Source organism: Palaemon carinicauda, chromosome 28, assembly GCF_036898095.1.
Source record: "Palaemon carinicauda isolate YSFRI2023 chromosome 28, ASM3689809v2, whole genome shotgun sequence".
In the NCBI taxonomy this organism is placed as follows: domain Eukaryota; kingdom Metazoa; phylum Arthropoda; class Malacostraca; order Decapoda; family Palaemonidae; genus Palaemon; species Palaemon carinicauda.
In genome coordinates, this window is record NC_090752.1 from 71,521,365 (window position 1) to 71,539,995 (window position 18,631).

General features: G+C 34.7%; 1 protein-coding gene across 1 annotated transcript in view; it reads left to right on the forward strand.

Moving 5' to 3' along the window:
* Positions 1 to 8,887: 8,887 nt before the first annotated feature.
* LOC137622090 (uncharacterized) overlaps positions 8,888 to 18,631 on the forward strand; it is a 314,819-nt gene continuing 305,075 nt past the window's right edge. The window contains exon 1 of the mRNA XM_068352558.1: positions 8,888 to 8,957. The gene's annotated coding sequence lies outside the window, so the exon portion shown is untranslated. The remainder of the gene's footprint in view (positions 8,958 to 18,631) is intronic.

An 18,631-nucleotide genomic window follows, 5' to 3' on the forward strand; every position in this document is an offset into this window, starting at 1 on the left:
TTATAAAGATCTGTATTGTTACATATCCCTTAATTTAGTCCCATTATAAAGATCTGTATTGTTACACATCACTTAGTCTAGTCCAGTTATAAATATCTGTATTGTTATAGATCCTTTTGTCTAGTCCGGTTATAAAGATCTGTATTGTTACACATCACTTAGTCTAGTCCAGTTATAAAGATCTGTATTGTTACATATTTAAAGGTTTAAAGGTCGCTCATGAATGACAGAGGCAAGGGACAGTGACATTGCCCTAGCAATCAGGACAATGCCCTAGAGACTGCCCATATATTATATGATCAGCGCCCAAGCCTCCTCTCCACCCAAGCTAGGACCAGGGAGGGCCAGGCAGTGGCTGCTGAGGACTCAGCAGATAGACCTATAGGCTCCCCCAAACCCCCCAACCTTAGCTCACAAGGATGGTAAGGTTGCAGACACTAATGGCACTAACGAGTCTGAGCGGGACTCGAACCCCCGACTGGGAAACACCAGGCAGAGACGTTACCGATCAGGTCACAGTCCAATTATATAGATCTGTATTGTTACACATCACTTAGTCTAGTCCAGTTATAAAGATCTGTATTGCTATACATCCCTTAGTCTAGTCTGGTTATAAAGATCTGTATTGTTACATATCCCTTAGTGTAGTCCCGTTATAAAGATCTGTATTGTTACACGTCCCTTAGTGTAGTCCAGTTATAAAGATCTGTATTGTTACACATCCCTTAGTCTAATCCCATTTTAAAGACCTTTATTGTTACACATCCATTAGTCTAGTCCAGTTATAAAGATCTGTATTGTTACACATCACTTAGTCTAGTCCAGTTATAAAGATCTGTATTGCTATACATCCCTTAGTCTAGTCTGGTTATAAAGATCTGTATTGTTACACATCCCTTAGTGTAGTCTAGTTATAAAGATCTGTATTGTTGCATATCACTTATTCTAGTCCATTTATAAAGATCTGTATTGTTACACATCCCTTAGTCTAATCCCATTATAAAGACCTTTATTGTTACACATCCATTAGTCTAGTCCAGTTATAAAGATCAGTATTGTTACACATCCCTTAGTGTAGTCCCGTTATAAAGATCTGTATTGTTACACATTCCTTAGTGTAGTCTGGTTATAAAGATCTGTATTGTTGCACATCACTTATTCTAGTCCATTTATAAAGATCTGTATTGTTACATATCCCTTAATTTAGTCCCATTATAAAGATCTGTATTGTTACACATCACTTAGTCTAGTCCAGTTATAAATATCTGTATTGTTATAGATCCCTTTGTCTAGTCCGGTTATAAAGATCTGTATTGTTACACATCACTTAGTCTAGTCCAGTTATAAAGATCTGTATTGTTACATATCCCTTAGTTTAGTCCAATTATAAAGATCTGTATTGTTACACATCACTTAGTCTAGTCCAGTTATAAAGAACTGTATTGTTATACATCCCTTAGTCTGGTCTGGTTATAAAGATCTGTATTGTTACATATCCCTTAGTGTAGTCCCGTTATAAAGATCTGTATTGTTATACGTCCCTTAGTGTAGTCCAGTTATAAAGATCTGTATTGTTACACATCCCTTAGTCTGGTCCCGTTATAAAGATCTGTATTGTCACACATCCCTTAGTGTAGTCCCGTTATAGAGATCTGTATTGTTACATATCCCTTAGTGTAGTCCAGTTATAAAGATCTCTCTTGTTACATATCCTTTAGTCTAGTCCTGTTATAAAGATCTGTATTGTTACACATCCCTTAGTGTAGTCCCGTTATAAAGATCTGTATTGTTACATATCCATAAGCGTAGTCCAGTTATAAAGATCTGTATTGTTGCACATCCTTCAGTCTGGTCCAGTTATAAAGATCTGTATTGTTACACATCCCTTGGTCTAGTCTGGTTATAAAGATCTGTATTGTTACACATCCCATAGTGTAGTCTAGTTATAAAGATCTGTATTGTTACATATCCATAAACGTAGTCCAGTTATAAAGATCTGTATTGTTTCACATCCTTTAGTCTGGTCCGGTTATAAAGATTTGTATTGTTACACATCCCTTGGTCTAGTCCGGTTATAAAGATCTGTATTGTTACACATCCCTTACTCTAGTCCCGTTATAAATATCTGTATTGTTACACATCCTTTAGTGTAGTCCCATTATAAATATATGTATTGTTACACATCCCTTAGTGTAGTCCCGTTATAAAGATCTGTATTGTTACATATCCATTAGTCTAGTTCAGTTATAAAGATCTGTATTGTTACACATCCCTTAGAGTAGTCCGGTTTTAAAGATCTGTATTGTTACACATTCTTTAGTGTAATCCCATTATAAAGATCTGTATTGTTACACATCCCTTACTCTAGTCCCGTTATAAATATCTGTATTGTTACACATCCTTTAGTGTAGTCTAGTTATAAAGATCTGTATTGTTACATATCCATAAGCGTAGTCCAGTTATAAATATCTGTATTGTTACACATCCCTTAGTGTAGTCCCGTTATAAAAATCTGTATTGTTACATATCCATTAGTTTAGTTCAGTTATAAAGATCTGTATTGTTACACATCCCTTAGTGTAGTCCGGTTATAAAGATCTGTATTTTTACACATTCTTTAGTGTAATCCCATTATAAAGATCTGTATTGTTACACATCCCTTACTCTAGTCCCGTTATAAATATCTGTATTGTTATACATCCTTTAGTGTAGTCTAGTTATAAAGATCTGTATTGTTTCATATCCATAAGCGTAGTCCAGTTATAAATATCTGTATTGTTACACATCCCTTAGTGTAGTCCCGTTATAAAAATCTGTATTGTTACACATCCTTTAGTGTAGTCCCATTATAAAGATCTGTATTGTTACACATCCCTTGGTCTAGTCCGGTTATAAAGATCTGTATTGTTACACATCTTTTAGTCTAGTCCGATTATAAAGATCTGTATTGTTACACATCCTTTAGTCTAGTCCGGTTATAAAGATCTGTATTGTTACACATCCTTTAGTCTAGTCCTGTTATAAAGATCTGTATTTTTACACATCCCTTAGTGTAGTCCAATTATAAAGATCTGTATTGATACACATCACTTAGTGTAGTCGTGTTATAAAGATCTGTATTGTTACACATCCTTTAGTCTAGTCCGGATATAAAGATCTGTATTGTTACACATCCTTTAGTCTAGTCCGGTTATAAAGATCTTTATTGTACCACACCCTTTAGTCTAGTCCGGTTATAAAGATTTTTATTGTTACACACCCCTTAGTGTAGTCCAGTTATAAAGATCTGTATTGTTACACATCCCTTAGTGTAGTCCAGTTATAAAGATCTATATTGTTACACATCCCATAGTGCAGTCCCATTATAAAGATCTGTATTGTTGCACACCCCTTAGTGTAGTCCGGTTATAAAGATCTGTATTGTTACACGTCCCTTAGTGTAGTCCAATTATAAAGATCTGTATTGTTACACATCCCTTAGTGTAGTCCAGTTATAAAGATCTGTATTGTTACATATCCATTAGTCTAGTCCAGTTATAAAGATCTGTATTGTTACACATCCCTTAGTGTAGTCTAGTTATAAAGATCTGTATTGTTACACATCCCTTAGTGTAGTCCCGTTAAAAAGATCTGTATTGTTGCACATCCCTTAGTCTAGTCCGGTTATAAAGATCTGTATTGTTACACATACCTTCGTTTAGTCCAGTTATAAAGATCTGTATTGTTACACATCCTTTAGTGTAGTCCGGTTATAAAGATCTGTATTGTTGCACATCCCTTAGTGTAGTCCAGTTATAAAGAATTGTATTGTTACACATCTCTTAGTCTTGTCCGGTTATAAAGATCTGTATTGTTACACGTCTCTTGGTGTAGTCCGGTTATAAAGATCTGTATTGTTACACATTTCTTGGTTTAGTCCGGTTATAAAGATCTGTATTGTTGCACATCTATTGGTTTAGTCCGGTTATAAAGATCTGTATTGTTACACATCTCTTGGTTTAGTCCGGTTATAAAGATCTGTATTGTTGCACATCTCTTGGTTTAGTCCGGTTATAAAGATCTGTATTGTTGCACATCTCTTGGTTTAGTCCGGTTAAAAAGATCTGTATTGTTACACATCTCTTGGTTTAGTCCGGTTATAAAGATCTGTATTGTTACACATCTCTTGGTTTAGTCCGGTTATAAAGATCTGTATTGTTGCACATCCTTTATTCTAGTCCGGTTATAAAGATCTGTATTGTTACACATTTCTTGGTTTAGTCCGGTTATAAAGATCTGTATTGTTGCACATCTCTTGGTTTAGTCCGGTTATAAAGATCTGTATTGTTGCACATCTCTTGGTTTAGTCCGGTTATAAAGATCTTTATTGTTACACATCTCTTGGTTTAGTCCGGTTATAAAGATCTGTATTGTTGCACATCCTTTATTCTAGTCCGGTTATAAAGATCTGTATTGTTACACATCTCTTGGTTTAGTCCGGTTATAAAGATCTGTATTGTTGCACATCTCTTGGTTTAGTCCGGTTATAAAGATCTGTATTGTTGCACATCTCTTGGTTTAGTCCGGTTATAAAGATCTGTATTGTTGCACATCTCTTGGTTTAGTCCGGTTATAAAGATCTGTATTGTTGCACATCTCTTGGTTTAGTCCGGTTATAAAGATCTGTATTGTTGCACATCCTTTATTCTAGTCCGGTTATAAAGATCTATATTGTTACACATTTCTTGGTTTAGTCCGGTTATAAAGATCTGTATTGTTGCACATCTCTTGGTTTAGTCCGGTTATAAAGATCTGTATTGTTACACATCTCTTGGTTTAGTCCGGTTATAAAGATCTGTATTGTTGCACATCCTTTATTCTAGTCCGGTTATAAAGAACTGTATTGTTACATATCTCTTAGTCTTGTCCGGTTATAAAGATCTGTATTGTTACACGTCTCTTGGTGTAGTCCGGTTATAAAGATCTGTATTGTTGCACATCTCTTGGTTTAGTCCGGTTATAAAGATCTGTATTGTTGCACATCCTTTATTCTAGTCCGGTTATAAAGATCTATATTGTTACACATTTCTTGGTTTAGTCCGGTTATAAAGATCTGTATTGTTGCACATCTCTTGGTTTAGTCCGGTTATAAAGATCTGTATTGTTACACATCTCTTGGTTTAGTCCGGTTATAAAGATCTGTATTGTTGCACATCCTTTATTCTAGTCCGGTTATAAAGAACTGTATTGTTACATATCTCTTAGTCTTGTCCGGTTATAAAGATCTGTATTGTTACACGTCTCTTGGTGTAGTCCGGTTATAAAGATCTGTATTGTTGCACATCCTTTATTCTAGTCCGGTTATAAAGAACTGTATTGTTACACATCTCTTAGTCTTGTCCGGTTATAAAGATCTGTATTGTTACACGTCTCTTGGTGTAGTCCGGTTATAAAGATCTGTATTGTTGCACATCCTTTATTCTAGTCCGGTTATAAAGAACTGTATTGTTACACATCTCTTAGTCTTGTCCGGTTATAAAGATCTGTATTGTTACACGTCTCTTGGTGTAGTCCGGTTATAAAGATCTGTATTGCCGTAGAATCTCATAGGGGCCAATGTGGATGCCTATATCAATATTGTTAAACCTTTCTGATTTTCTAGTCCAGAAACAAAGATCTGCATTGGCACGGAATCTGATGGCCATTTGCACTGACAAGCAGTTCTAAATGACCACAAACCGGAAATAAAGATTAATAATTCCTCGGAATATTTTGATAGTCAATCTGGATACCAAGATCCGCATTGTTACGCAATTCAAAATGGCTCTAACCGGAAATAGATACGAATATTTAATGTACTTTCGTTACAAGTCTTATAGCAATTGTATTATTTCATTATATTTAATCTTATCAAGTTTCTGATGTCATCATATTCAGATAACGCGTTACTAGACCCGAAGCAATAGTTTGGAAGTTAACCTTCAAACAAAAATAACAAACCCCTTCATCCTTCCATTACTTTCTCTCTCTCTCTCTCTCTCTCTCTCTCTCTCTCTCTCTCTCTCTCTCTCTCTCTCTCTCTCTCTCTCTCTCTCTCTCTCCTCAATTATTCTATTTGCATCATTCAACTATCCGTAAACAAAAGGCAAAGTAATAGATCCCAGGAAAACCAAATGTATAGAATTTGGCCTTTCGAAAACCAAGGTACTTCTAGAGCCTAAAAGGATTTTTTAAACCTTGGTTGCTATATTCCAGAATACGGGTAGCCAGTAACAAAATGTACCGAATTCAACTACCTGAAAACACTAGATACCTTATTTGGGTATCCTTAAATAGAGTCTGCATAGAAAGCAGTTATTTGATGCTCAGGCAGTTAGAATCTGTCATTCTGATTGGAGAAAATAAAATTAGCTACAATGAGATATCTGGGAACAAAAGGAAAACCAAAGGCACTGTATCCATGTAACTGGAGACGAGCGGCACCGTATTTCGGTACCTGAAAACAGACAGTGCCCTATTTAAGTACCTGAAAACAGACAGTGTCCTATTTAAGTACCTGAAAACAGACAGTGCCCTATTTAAGTTCCTGAAAACAGACTGCCCCATTTACGTACCTCAAAACAGACAGTGCTCTGTTTAGATACCTGAGAAGAGACGGTGTCGTATTTATGTACCTGAAAACAGACGGTACCCTATTTAGGTACCTGAAAAAGACTGTAATGTATCTAGGCACCTGAAAACAGAAACTGCTAATGTAGTTACCTGAAAACAGACTGCCATACTTAGATACCTGAAAACAGATTGTACCCTATTAAGGCACCTGAAAACAGACTTTGCGATATTTAGGTACCTGAAAACAGACTCTGTCGTATCTAGATACCTGATATCAGACTGTGTCCTATTTAGGTACCCAAACACAGACAGTGCCCTATTTAGATACCTGCAAACGGACCGTGCTATATTTAGGTACCTGAAAATAGACTGTGCCCTATTTAGGTACCTGAAAACAGAGGGTGCCCTATTTAGGTACCTGAAAACATACTGTGTCGTATTTAGGTACCTGAATACAACAGAGGGTGCACTATTTAGATACCTAAAAGCAAGACTGTGCCCTATTTAGGTACCTGAAAACAGACTGTGCCATATTTAGGTACCTGAAAACAGACTGGTGTATTTGGGTACCTTAGAACAGACTCTCATGTATTTAGGTACCTCTAAACAGACTGTGCCCTATTTAGGTACCTGAAAACACTGTGTCGTATATAGGCCCCTGAAAACATACTGTGCCGTATTTAGGTACTTGAAAACATACTGTGACGTATCTAGGTACCTAAAAATACTCTGTCGTATCTAGGCACCTGAAAACAGACTGTGCTGTATCTAGGTACCTGTAAACATACTGTGCCGTATTTAGGTTCTTGAAAACAAACGGTGCCCTATTTAGGTACCTGTAAACAGACTCTGGTGTATTTAGGTACCTTAAAACAGACTATGCCGTATTTAGGTACCTAAAAACATACTGTGCCGTATTTAGGTTCTTGAAAACAAACGGTGCCCAATTTAGGTACCTGTAAACAGACTCTGGTGTATTTAGGTACCTTAAAACAGACTATGCCGTATTTAGGTACCTGTAAACAGACTGATTTATTTTGGTACCTTAAAGTAGACTGTGCCGTATTTAGGTACCTGAAAACACTGTGTCGTATCTAGGCACCTGAAAACAGACTGTGCCGTATTTAGATACCTGAGAACAGTCGGATGTGCTTTCCAGAGAATTCCAGATGGGATGGCACAGCTTTAAAGAAGAATCCCCACTCACAGCCATAACACCGGGATTCCTGGAAATGTCTTGGGGGAATCAAACACCCTGATTCTAGTCGTGATTATCGGAGCTTCAACGGCTCATTTGTGAAACCCCAGTCTCTCTCTCTCTCTCTCTCTCTCTCTCTCTCTCTCTCTCTCTCTCTCTCTCTCTCTCTCTCCATTTTACATTCCATCATTCCTGGAGAGAGGTATGTGAGCCGTTCTTAAGCATAGTTTATTTTGTTCCTGAAAGGAATTGTTTATGAAGCCTAAGTGGATTACGTTAAGTAATCCGTTTTCCTGTATGGTTTGTCTTCATGTCGTTTTCTTAAAAGAAGTCCTCGAGAATTCCATCGAGTTAAAGTAAAAAGTAGATTTAATTTCAGCGAAATCCCTTTTGAAATCTCAGATTCTAACACTAACTTTCCAAGTGGCGGCGATTGCTTCCAGGATTAAGCAACACAATCATTAGTGCACTGCACACGTAAGGGACATTGGTCAGCGAAAGTAGAAGGAATATCTACCTTAACGACCTTGGTCTTCAGAACCCCATTCCTATTGAGTTATGAGTAAATAGCAAGCCCCTCCCAGATATTCCAGTGGCAAAGGACTATCTGCGTGTTGGCACAGTCGTACAACGTCGCAGTCATTAACGGTCATTCCAAAGTTGAAACTATTCATTCACATCATAACTCTAAAGGCATTTAATGTTATCCCTTCAAATGAGAAGGTGACGCGAGCCTCCAGAACTGAATGGTAGTTAACGTACCTTTAGAAGGCATCCTATCCCTGGCAACCGATCCAAATATTGGAATCCTGGAATCTCCGCCCCCTTTTGGCCGAACCAATCAGGGTGCCGGAGACGCGGGCGTCCCGGGACAAAAGAAATCTCCATATAGTTAAAAGATATTACTAGCCTTAATTCATTTTGCATGAAACACCCACGAGTTATCTTCGCGAACGTCAAATGACAATTAACGAAAGTCGCACCTAGGTATGAATACGGAGGCTCCTTGCGATTCGCGAAAGTTAGCGGCCGCGAAACGAGCCTGGACGGTGACGACACATGTGAGGGAGTTTTTATTTGATGTCGTCAGTGTCTAAGTTGACATCTTGACACCGGAGGCCGAGAGTCGAAGGCAGAGCAGGGCATTCCGCACATGGAAGGAACCAAGGTAAGCTGGAACATTTATTGGCCGCGTTTTTAAGAAGGGAATTCGAATGTCGGTAACACTTAAATGGTGTAACCAAAGAGCGATAAACAAAGAAATTCTCGTTAATTACGTTTATGAAATTCGTTTAAGGGATGATATTGTGCTGCGAAAACCTTTGTTAAATGTGAACATCCCCGGATAATGATATCTGACGGGCGCAGGTAGAAATGTGAAACGAGATGAATGGTCGGATTGGGTTATTAACGTGTCGAAGGCATATTTTATTTTCTATTTTCATATCCGTTGAAATTAATGTGACATATGCTTCTGAAATGAAAATCTCTATAGATAAAAATGTCTTTAAAGATTATCAAACAAAAAGGATCAGACGGTTTTTTAAGATCGTTGTTATTTCGAAGTATGCAAATAATGAAGAAAGTTGACCAGTGAACAAATTGATAATTGTCGTATTTTGACACTTTTACTCAATTCTCTGTACCTTTCATTCTGTTTCTTATATTTAATTTCATTTGTGATTAGTTATCGGTGTTTGAATAAGAACTTACTGTAAATTTGCTTAAATTTAGTTTGAATTCTACTATAAATTACCTTAATAAAAAGCTCAGGGTGTTAGGTAATATGAATATATCATCATCATCAAGTACTGGGTGTTCGATGTCGAACGGCCGTGGCCCTCTGCACAAAACGTCTCCATTCATTCCGGTCTTGAGCCTTCCTTTCCAACTCCACCATCGTTAGCCCGCACATCTCCCTGATATTGTCACTCAATCTAGTTTTAGGCCTTCCTCTAGTTCTTGTACCATAGACTGATCCAATTAGTAGCGTTCTTTCCAGAGTATTGTGTTTCCGAACCTGGTGTCCAATAAAAGTTAGTTTTCTTTCATACAAAATGTCAAGTAATCTTTTTTCGATATTGATATTGGAAATATTATGTTTTGTCACCGCCGATCTAATTTCCTTGCTAACGGGGCAAAAATTTATCTCAACTAAACAGACAATCGTTGTTTCTGAATTTTTAGAGTCTATATTTCCTTTATTTTATAAAAAAAAAAAAACCTTCCCTCTTTATTTTATAAACATCCTTCCCTCCTAATACAGGACGCATTTGTAGTTTCTTCTTCTCCGAAGAACAACAGTAGAACCCTTCCTCGATTCATCCTTCCGGTCCTTCTAATATTCACATCCCGGGGACACAAACTGTGAAACGGTGTAGACGGGGAAACGCTGGAACGCCAGTTCGGCAACGGCTAATGGAACGGAATTAACTGGCAGAGGCTCAACCGGTGACTTCCGATTTCGCGTTCAAAGGAAATGTGCTCTGAAGTCACTTTCTCTCAATCGCCTGTCAATTGATTCTATGCTAGGTAGAAGTTGGTTATTTCACGAGATGGTGGTTAAGCGCACTTACTTTAAAAGCTGTTTTTCTGGTCCTATACTGCAGGGGCACCCTACTCACTACAGGACCTTCGCATATAGTTTATCGTGTACACTCCAGGCATTCAGCATTTCACACTGCATATTGCGCGTTTATTGTCAAATCCACATTATCTAAGAACTTAGAAAACAAGAAAGTCTTCAGTATCCTCTTAAAAGCCATAGTATCTTCGACATTTCGGGTGTCTAGTTGGACCTTATTGTATAGTCTCGGGGCTCTAGAACCTACAGTAGGCATATTTTGGTTCCAATAACTTTAAACCATCTGTGATTTATATCACTTATATCAGTTGAATTTCAGGCATTTGAAACTACATCAGTTGAATGTCGGGCATAGAATCTATAATAGCTTATATTCAGTCATTTGCAACTGTAACAGTTGAATATTAGTGATTAGAAAGTAAAACAGCCGGGAATAGGATGAGAGACTGTACGCGAATTGCCATAGCAGGAGGATATAATAAACAGCCACAGTCAAAGAGGAATCAGTGATTTTATCGTTTATGAATTGCAAATTCATATTTCAATAATTCTATAAACTGTTGATGCTTAGATAAACAATTGTTTTTCTTTCGCGATGAATATAAAAGAAAGATGGCTTGAAGGTACACTCGGGCATAATATTCTATCTTTTTTCTCTTCCTCTTGTTTTGTCAAGTTTTTATAGTTTATATAGATATTTATTTCAATGTTACTCATCTTAAAATATTTTATTTTTCCTTGTTTCCTTTCCTTACCGGGCTATTTTCCCTGTTGGAGTCCCCTGGACTTATAGCACCCTGCTTTTCCAACTAAGCTAGGGTTGTAGCTTAGCAAGTAACATTAATAATGATAATAGTAATTTACGTGTAGTTATAAAATTATCTGCTCGAAAGAGCTAACGCGATATAGAATTTTTATTTCACTTTTGTTCTGTCCGCACACCCATGTTTACATATTTTAAAACTGAGTATGTAATTTCTTGAAATCTGCTTACGACAATATACTGTATTTTCCTTAAAGCCAGATGTAAAAAATATAAGCCGCTTTTACCTAGGACCTAGAGTCAATTGTTATTTTCTAAGTTTCCAGAATCAGGTATCCTCTATAGAACAAGCTTAACCGATAACAAAGTCTAAATAAGTAAATAGAAAAGAAATTAAGTCGGCTGCCAATACTCCTTACGTATTCTTCATTCTATTTACAAAGATAAATTATAAATATCGGACCGTTCAACATAGAAAAAATATAAAGTTATAGATAATTATGTATTCATACATAAATCTTGATATCATCACATTATGATACAGTATATGTTCATTGTTAAGATTAATTATCATATATTATACATATAAAATCACAAATAAATAATTAATAAAATACATCACAGTCAGATAATCGGAATATCTTAAAGCTTTCGTATCCTATGTTTTTAGATGATAGATAGAAGCTCGTTCAAAGAGAGAGAGAGAGAGAGAGAGAGAGAGAGAGAGAGAGAGAGAGAGAGAGAGAGAGAGAGAGAGAGAGAGAAAGAGAGAGAATCTCAAAACAAAGTAACCAATCATGCTTCAGCGTATTTACCGTACCCATAATTCAAAACCGAAAACAAAGGACGATCAGGCATTTTTACCCACAATGCATTAACAAAACAAAATACAATCGGGAGAGAAACTAACATAGCAGCGCAAACACATCCTTGGAATTACAATAACGAACAATATTCATCAGCAAATATATCCATTTGCGGAATATTCGAGTAACCTTTTTCGTATGAATCATCTCTAAAATACATGATAAGTAGAAAATAATAAATATCTGAATTTGACCTAACCTGTATTAATGCCATCTGAAGTAACATAATCATTGCAAAATTCAAAGTTCGCTTCTTACTCAATGTTCGGCGAATAAGTTTTATAACTCGTTGCATATAACATTTCGCTTGATAGAAGAGTCGAAATTCTAAGTAAAGTCTTTTATGTCACCCATTTTTCGTTTATCGCTCCCAGAAGACCAAAATTACCGACAGATCATTGCTCTAAATGCATCTTTTAATGTTTAAAACGCTTCCTTCCACAAGGGATTGTTTATTTATTTATTTATCTTTCTAATTCCACACACACATACACACATATATATACATATATATATTTATACATACTGTATATACATGCAGTGTATATATTGTGGCGGAATGTAACAAAAGCCTCACACCCTTGAACAAAACATAACCCTTAATACAGTATCATATTTCATAAAACTAACTTAAAAAACAACCACATTCAATAAAAATAATAACAATAACAGTAACCAAACACACACACACACACACACACACATATATATATATATATATATATATATATATATATATATATATATATATATATATATATATATGTGTGTGTGTGTGTGTGTGTGTAAAAATCACAGGAAAACGTGATGCTCAGATGCAGAAGAACCACAGGGAAAATGAAAATACGAAATATACGATTAAGTCCTGACTAGTTTCGTGATACTTCTGAAGAAGTATCACGAAACTAGTCAGGACTTAATCGTATATTTCGTATTTTCATTTTCCCTGTGGTTCTTCTGCATATATATATATAATATATATATATATATATATATATATATATATATATATATGTATATATATATATGTATATATGTATATATATATATATATGTATATATATATATATATATGTATATATATATATATATATATATATATATATATATATATATATATATATATATATATATACTGCACAGTTTACCACAGCATACTGAACACACTACCACTGCATTCTGTGGCAAAGCGGTAAATTTCCGTCATTTCGATAGAGGCTTCAATATTTTTCTATTCCAAGAAATATTCCATTGCGGGACAATTCGTTATCATCATCACCATGATCATCAGATATTAAAATTGAGTAAGTTCTTTATGTAGGCCGGGTCCTCAATAGTCAATATGTTCCAATTTCCAAGTGTAATCTTTACTTACTTTGACGGCTGCTTTTCTGGTCCCATACAGCAAGGGAACATCACTCTCTAAAGAGTATTGTTCGTTCAGAGTATTCATCATATTATGTCACTTATTTCTCGTTTACTGTTAAATCGTCACTGTCAAACGACTCACGGAATAAGAAAGTCTTCAGTTTCCTCTTGAAAGCCTTAATGTCTTCAATCATTCGGATGTCTCGTGGGAGCTTATTGTATAGTCGCGGGACCGCTTTTTTAAAGACTCTGGAGCCGACAGTAGACATGCCAATCAAATCAAAGTAATTAATTTAAATGCAGAATCTCAAAAGGAGGAATTACGGCCAGAAATTTATTTAGAAAAAACACTTACGGACATTGCTAGCTAATTAAACTATTGCTTTATAATAAAGAATGAATAGTAAATGGATTTTATCATTCACAACAACTCTAAACGAAAAAATAAACAGTACTTACTAAAATGTGAAATGTTGGAACGATACAATGACTGTGAAGGTCCAATGGCGATTAGGGTTCCCCTGTTTATGTGAGACCAAAAAAAGCAGCCCTTAAGGTAATTAAGTAAATAAACACAACACTTGGACAATAGATAACGAAAACCAGCTTTTGAAAACAGCTGACTGTTTTACAATCAATAAAAAAAGTATTCGTTCAATGTATTCGCTACCGTCCAAGCTAACCAAAAATAAAAATGTCAACAAACACTTTCAGTTATACCAAGTCTTTCTCGCTACAAACAATCATTACACTAACTAGCTCGCTCTCTCTCTCTCTCTCTCTCTCTCTCTCTCTCTCTCTCTCTCTCTCTCTCTCTCTCTCTCTCTCTCTCTCTCTCTCTCGAGGATTTGCCAAACAAAACAAAAATTAAAAAACAATACATAAATTGATCCTCCAAAAGAGAGAGAGAGAGAGAGAGAGAGAGAGAGGAGAGAGAGAGAGAGAGAGAGAGGAGAGAGAGAGAGAGAGAGAGAGAGAGAGAGAGAAAGGGCTGGTTAAATCATCCTAGGCAGTAATCTTGATTAATGCAAAAAAAAAAAAATTATAATTTTAACACATGTTGATTACCCTTAAAACTAGAAATAGAAAAAAAAGTTATTAATTCATTTTTCTTTGAAGTAAGAAGATATATTATCGAAATTTAATGTTCATCTCTCTCTCTCTCTCTCTCTCTCTCTCTCTCTCTCTCTCTCTCTCTCTCTCTCCGAATTTTCCCGTAAATCAAATAAAATGTAATTATTTTTTAATCTCCACGCTTCCTGGTTTGCTTATAATTATCCAACTCCCTTTACTAAGCGGTGCATCTTATTTGCATACTTCGTTATTTCTCTTTTATCCTTTATCCTTAACTATTCATTTTTTACCTTCCTGGGCAGTTCCCCCCTTTGCTTGTGGCTCCCTTCTTGGCTTTTAATAATGATAATGATTATTATAATGATATTAATAATAATAACAACAACAATAATAATAATAATAATAATAATAATAATAATAATAATAATGATTACGTTAATTGTAAGAGATGATAATCACACATAAATATTTGATAGATGAAACATGGCCACACAGAGATACTAAAACTTCGCATAAATTGATTAAGAAATAAATAAATGAAAAATTCCGTATTGGAATTTTTATTGACCAATAATCAGGGCTTATCCCAATCAGCTTTCTTAGTTTGATTCAATTCATATGAATAATGTACGAATAAAACAGTATATAATTTTCTGTATGTTGATATTTCATCCTGCCAAATGCGTATACTAGTGCTATTCATATATGGAGAGAGAGAGAGAGAGAGAGAGAGAGAGAGAGGAGAGAGGAAGAGAGAGAGAGAGAGAGAGAGAGAGAGAGAGAGAGAGAGAGAGTCTAAATGATCTTAATTTGAATCGGCTAAATTAAAAGGTTAAAATTGGAAGATGAAACGTTAATGAATATGTATGCACACATGTAGTGAAAGGGTTTGCGTATCGCCATGATCAACAAAACTGTACTATTCAGGGCCACCCATACTAGGTTCGTTTGCTGTGAGCTATCAGACAAAAATGTCCCACCATCACCAATCTGCACTGGCTTGCGTGATGATGGAAACTGGCCAAACCCAGATATTAATAAAGACATGTCTGAGGGCTTTGTCCTACAGTAAAGTAGAAACGGCTGTATTTTATTTTGTATGTATATATATATATATATATATATATATATATATATATAGTTATATATATATATATATATATATATATATATATGTATATATATAAAGTTATATATGTATGTATATATATATATATATATATATATATATACACATTATATATATATACATACATACATCTATCATTATCGGAATTACCATCATCTCCTCCTACGCCTATTGACGCAAAGAGCCTCGGTTAGATACCTGGTTGATCCTGCTAGCAGTCATATGCTTGTCTCAAATATATGATATATATATATATATACTATATATATATATATATATATATATATATATATATATATATATATATATATATATATATACATACATATACATATATATACATATATCTATATTTACATATATATATATATATATATATATATATATATATATAAATATTATATATATATATATATGTATATATATATATATATATATATATATATATATATATATATATATTTCTTTCCTGTCACGCTGAGCGGCAACCTCTCAGAAACGGCAATCTCCCACAAACTGCCCAAACTGCCATTTGGTAGCTAGGAAAGAGCAAGGGTGTGTGAAGGGCATAATCCGTGTGCGTGTGTGTGTTCATATCTATCTAAATATTTAACCGTCATTTTTTGACGTGTCGAGAACACTAGTAAATAAACAAATGATTGATATGTTTCTTGCGTATAATTACTTTACAAAGCTGCATCTCAGCTTAGATCTGCTGGAAATTTAGCAATCTGTAAATGAAAGCTTCCAGTGCTGTGGGAGAATAGGAGGCGTTAGTCAAGAGTCAAGGTACAGGAAAGGTTACGGAGAAAGACAGTGGATAGAACTATGGAACAGGTGCTCGTGTTTATGTACATTTAGTTTGATATCATTTAGTAATTACAGCTTCCTACCTTCATCATCATCATCATCATCCTCATCATCATCATCTCCCCCGACGCCTAATGACGCAAAGGGCCTCATAGAGGATTCATTGACTAGATTCATCAAAGGATATCTAGTTCTTTGTGATGCGCAGTGCCTATTTAACTAAGGCAAGTGACCATCTTTATTATTCCCCAATTCTCATAATGAATGGAGTTAATTAATTCAGGGTTTTAGAAGCGTATATAAGAAATACAACCCGTCTCAAATATCTCTTATTTTCTCGATCAGATTTCTTAATCGCATTCTATCAAAACAGACAAAATCAATAATTTTTCTAAAGCTGAAATCTGAACCTAAAAGAATTGAAAGTTCACGTAACAAGATTATTTCGACCAATTCAAGATTAATCTAATTTCCGTATTTATTCTTAAGCCTTTTTACTGAAACGTTAGGAAATAACAAAACCAAACTTTAGGTTTAATTGAATTTTTTATTTATTACAAGTACTTATCATCAACTTTTGAAATCTATTATGTTTCGCTAGATTTTGAAAAGAAGTTGAGATAAGAAAAGCTACTTTAGATTTTTCAAATTACTTGCGGCCAAATTAGAAAACTTGTTCCTATTTATTATTAATTTGCTTGGATCGACTTAAAAGGAACTTGTTTGTTATTTTCCTGTTAAAATGGAAAACCTATTTCTTATTTTCGTGTTAGATACGCAGAATTTAGTGATCTTATTTTTGTATTAAGACTTATTGAATAAATCTGTCACCGGGTTTGTTATTTATTCACTATGAATTGGGATAATTGGTCACCTAACTTAGTTTTTATTTTAGTTGGTCTGAGAGCAAATTATAGTTTTTCTCTTAACTTTCAAAGGTAACTACTCAAGATTAATATATATTTGGTATTATTACCTTTTTCTTAACGAGAACTTAACTTTAATCTCAATTTCTCCCCTGTATAATAAGAGCAGTAAGTAGTTTGGCTATATATATACATATATATATATATATATATATTATATATATATATATATATATATATATATATATATATATATTATATATATACATACATATATATATATATATATATATATATATATATATATATGTATGTATATATATATATATATGTATGTATATATAAATGTATATAGAACATACATTTATATATATAAATGTATATATATATACATTTATATATATATATACATTTAAATATATATATATATATATATATATTATATATATATATATATATATATATATATAAATATATATGTGTGTGTGTGTATTTTCTTTTCGGTCACACTCAGTGACAAGATATATAACTATTGGTCTCCTCCGTCCATTGGGTAGTGGGAGAGGGTGTAGCCATACATTGGTGAGGGGTTAGAAATGGTTGAGTCTGTGTGTGCGTGCTTGTATATATATCTCTAAATATCTATCCGTCGTTTTTAGCAGGTCACGTACTCTAGTTCATTAGTATTTGTCACCCTTCTAAGAATGTTGGTCACTTGTTCTTCATTTTTATTCTAATGATAAATTTAATGATAAATCATTTTCCAATGAGTTTTAGGAATTTGTTAGATTAGTTTTTTATTTTTTTCCCTATTTTATCAGACGTAAAGGATACATTTTTAAAATCCTGAATTCAAAGTTAGCTTTTCAAGAAGAAGAATCTAGTTTCATATTTCGTTTGTAACAATTCTTATTAGTAATGGTTAAAGTTAAAGGCCGCTCATGAATGGCAGAGGCAAGGATACTGACCATGCCTATCAAGCAGGACAATGCCCTAGACTCCTAGAGACTGACCAAATATAAATATGATCAACGCTCAAGCCCCCCCCCCCCATTTCCATCCAAGCTAGGACCAAGGAGGGCCAGGAAATGGCTGTTGATGACTCAGCAGATAGACATATAGGCTCCTCCAAATCCCCATACTTAGCTCACTAGGTTGCAGACACTAAAGGAACCAACGAGTCTGAGCGGGATTCGAACCCCAGTCTAGCGATCACCAGTCAGGGACGTTACCACATAGGCCACCACAAACCTAATGTGGAAGAATTTATTCGTTATTTTCTAATCACTCTGTTTCAAGTTGGAATATATCAAGCCTTTTTGTTTATTGTGAATTAGGAAAGAATTATAAACTTTTTTTTTCCTCCATTGTTCAATTTTTAT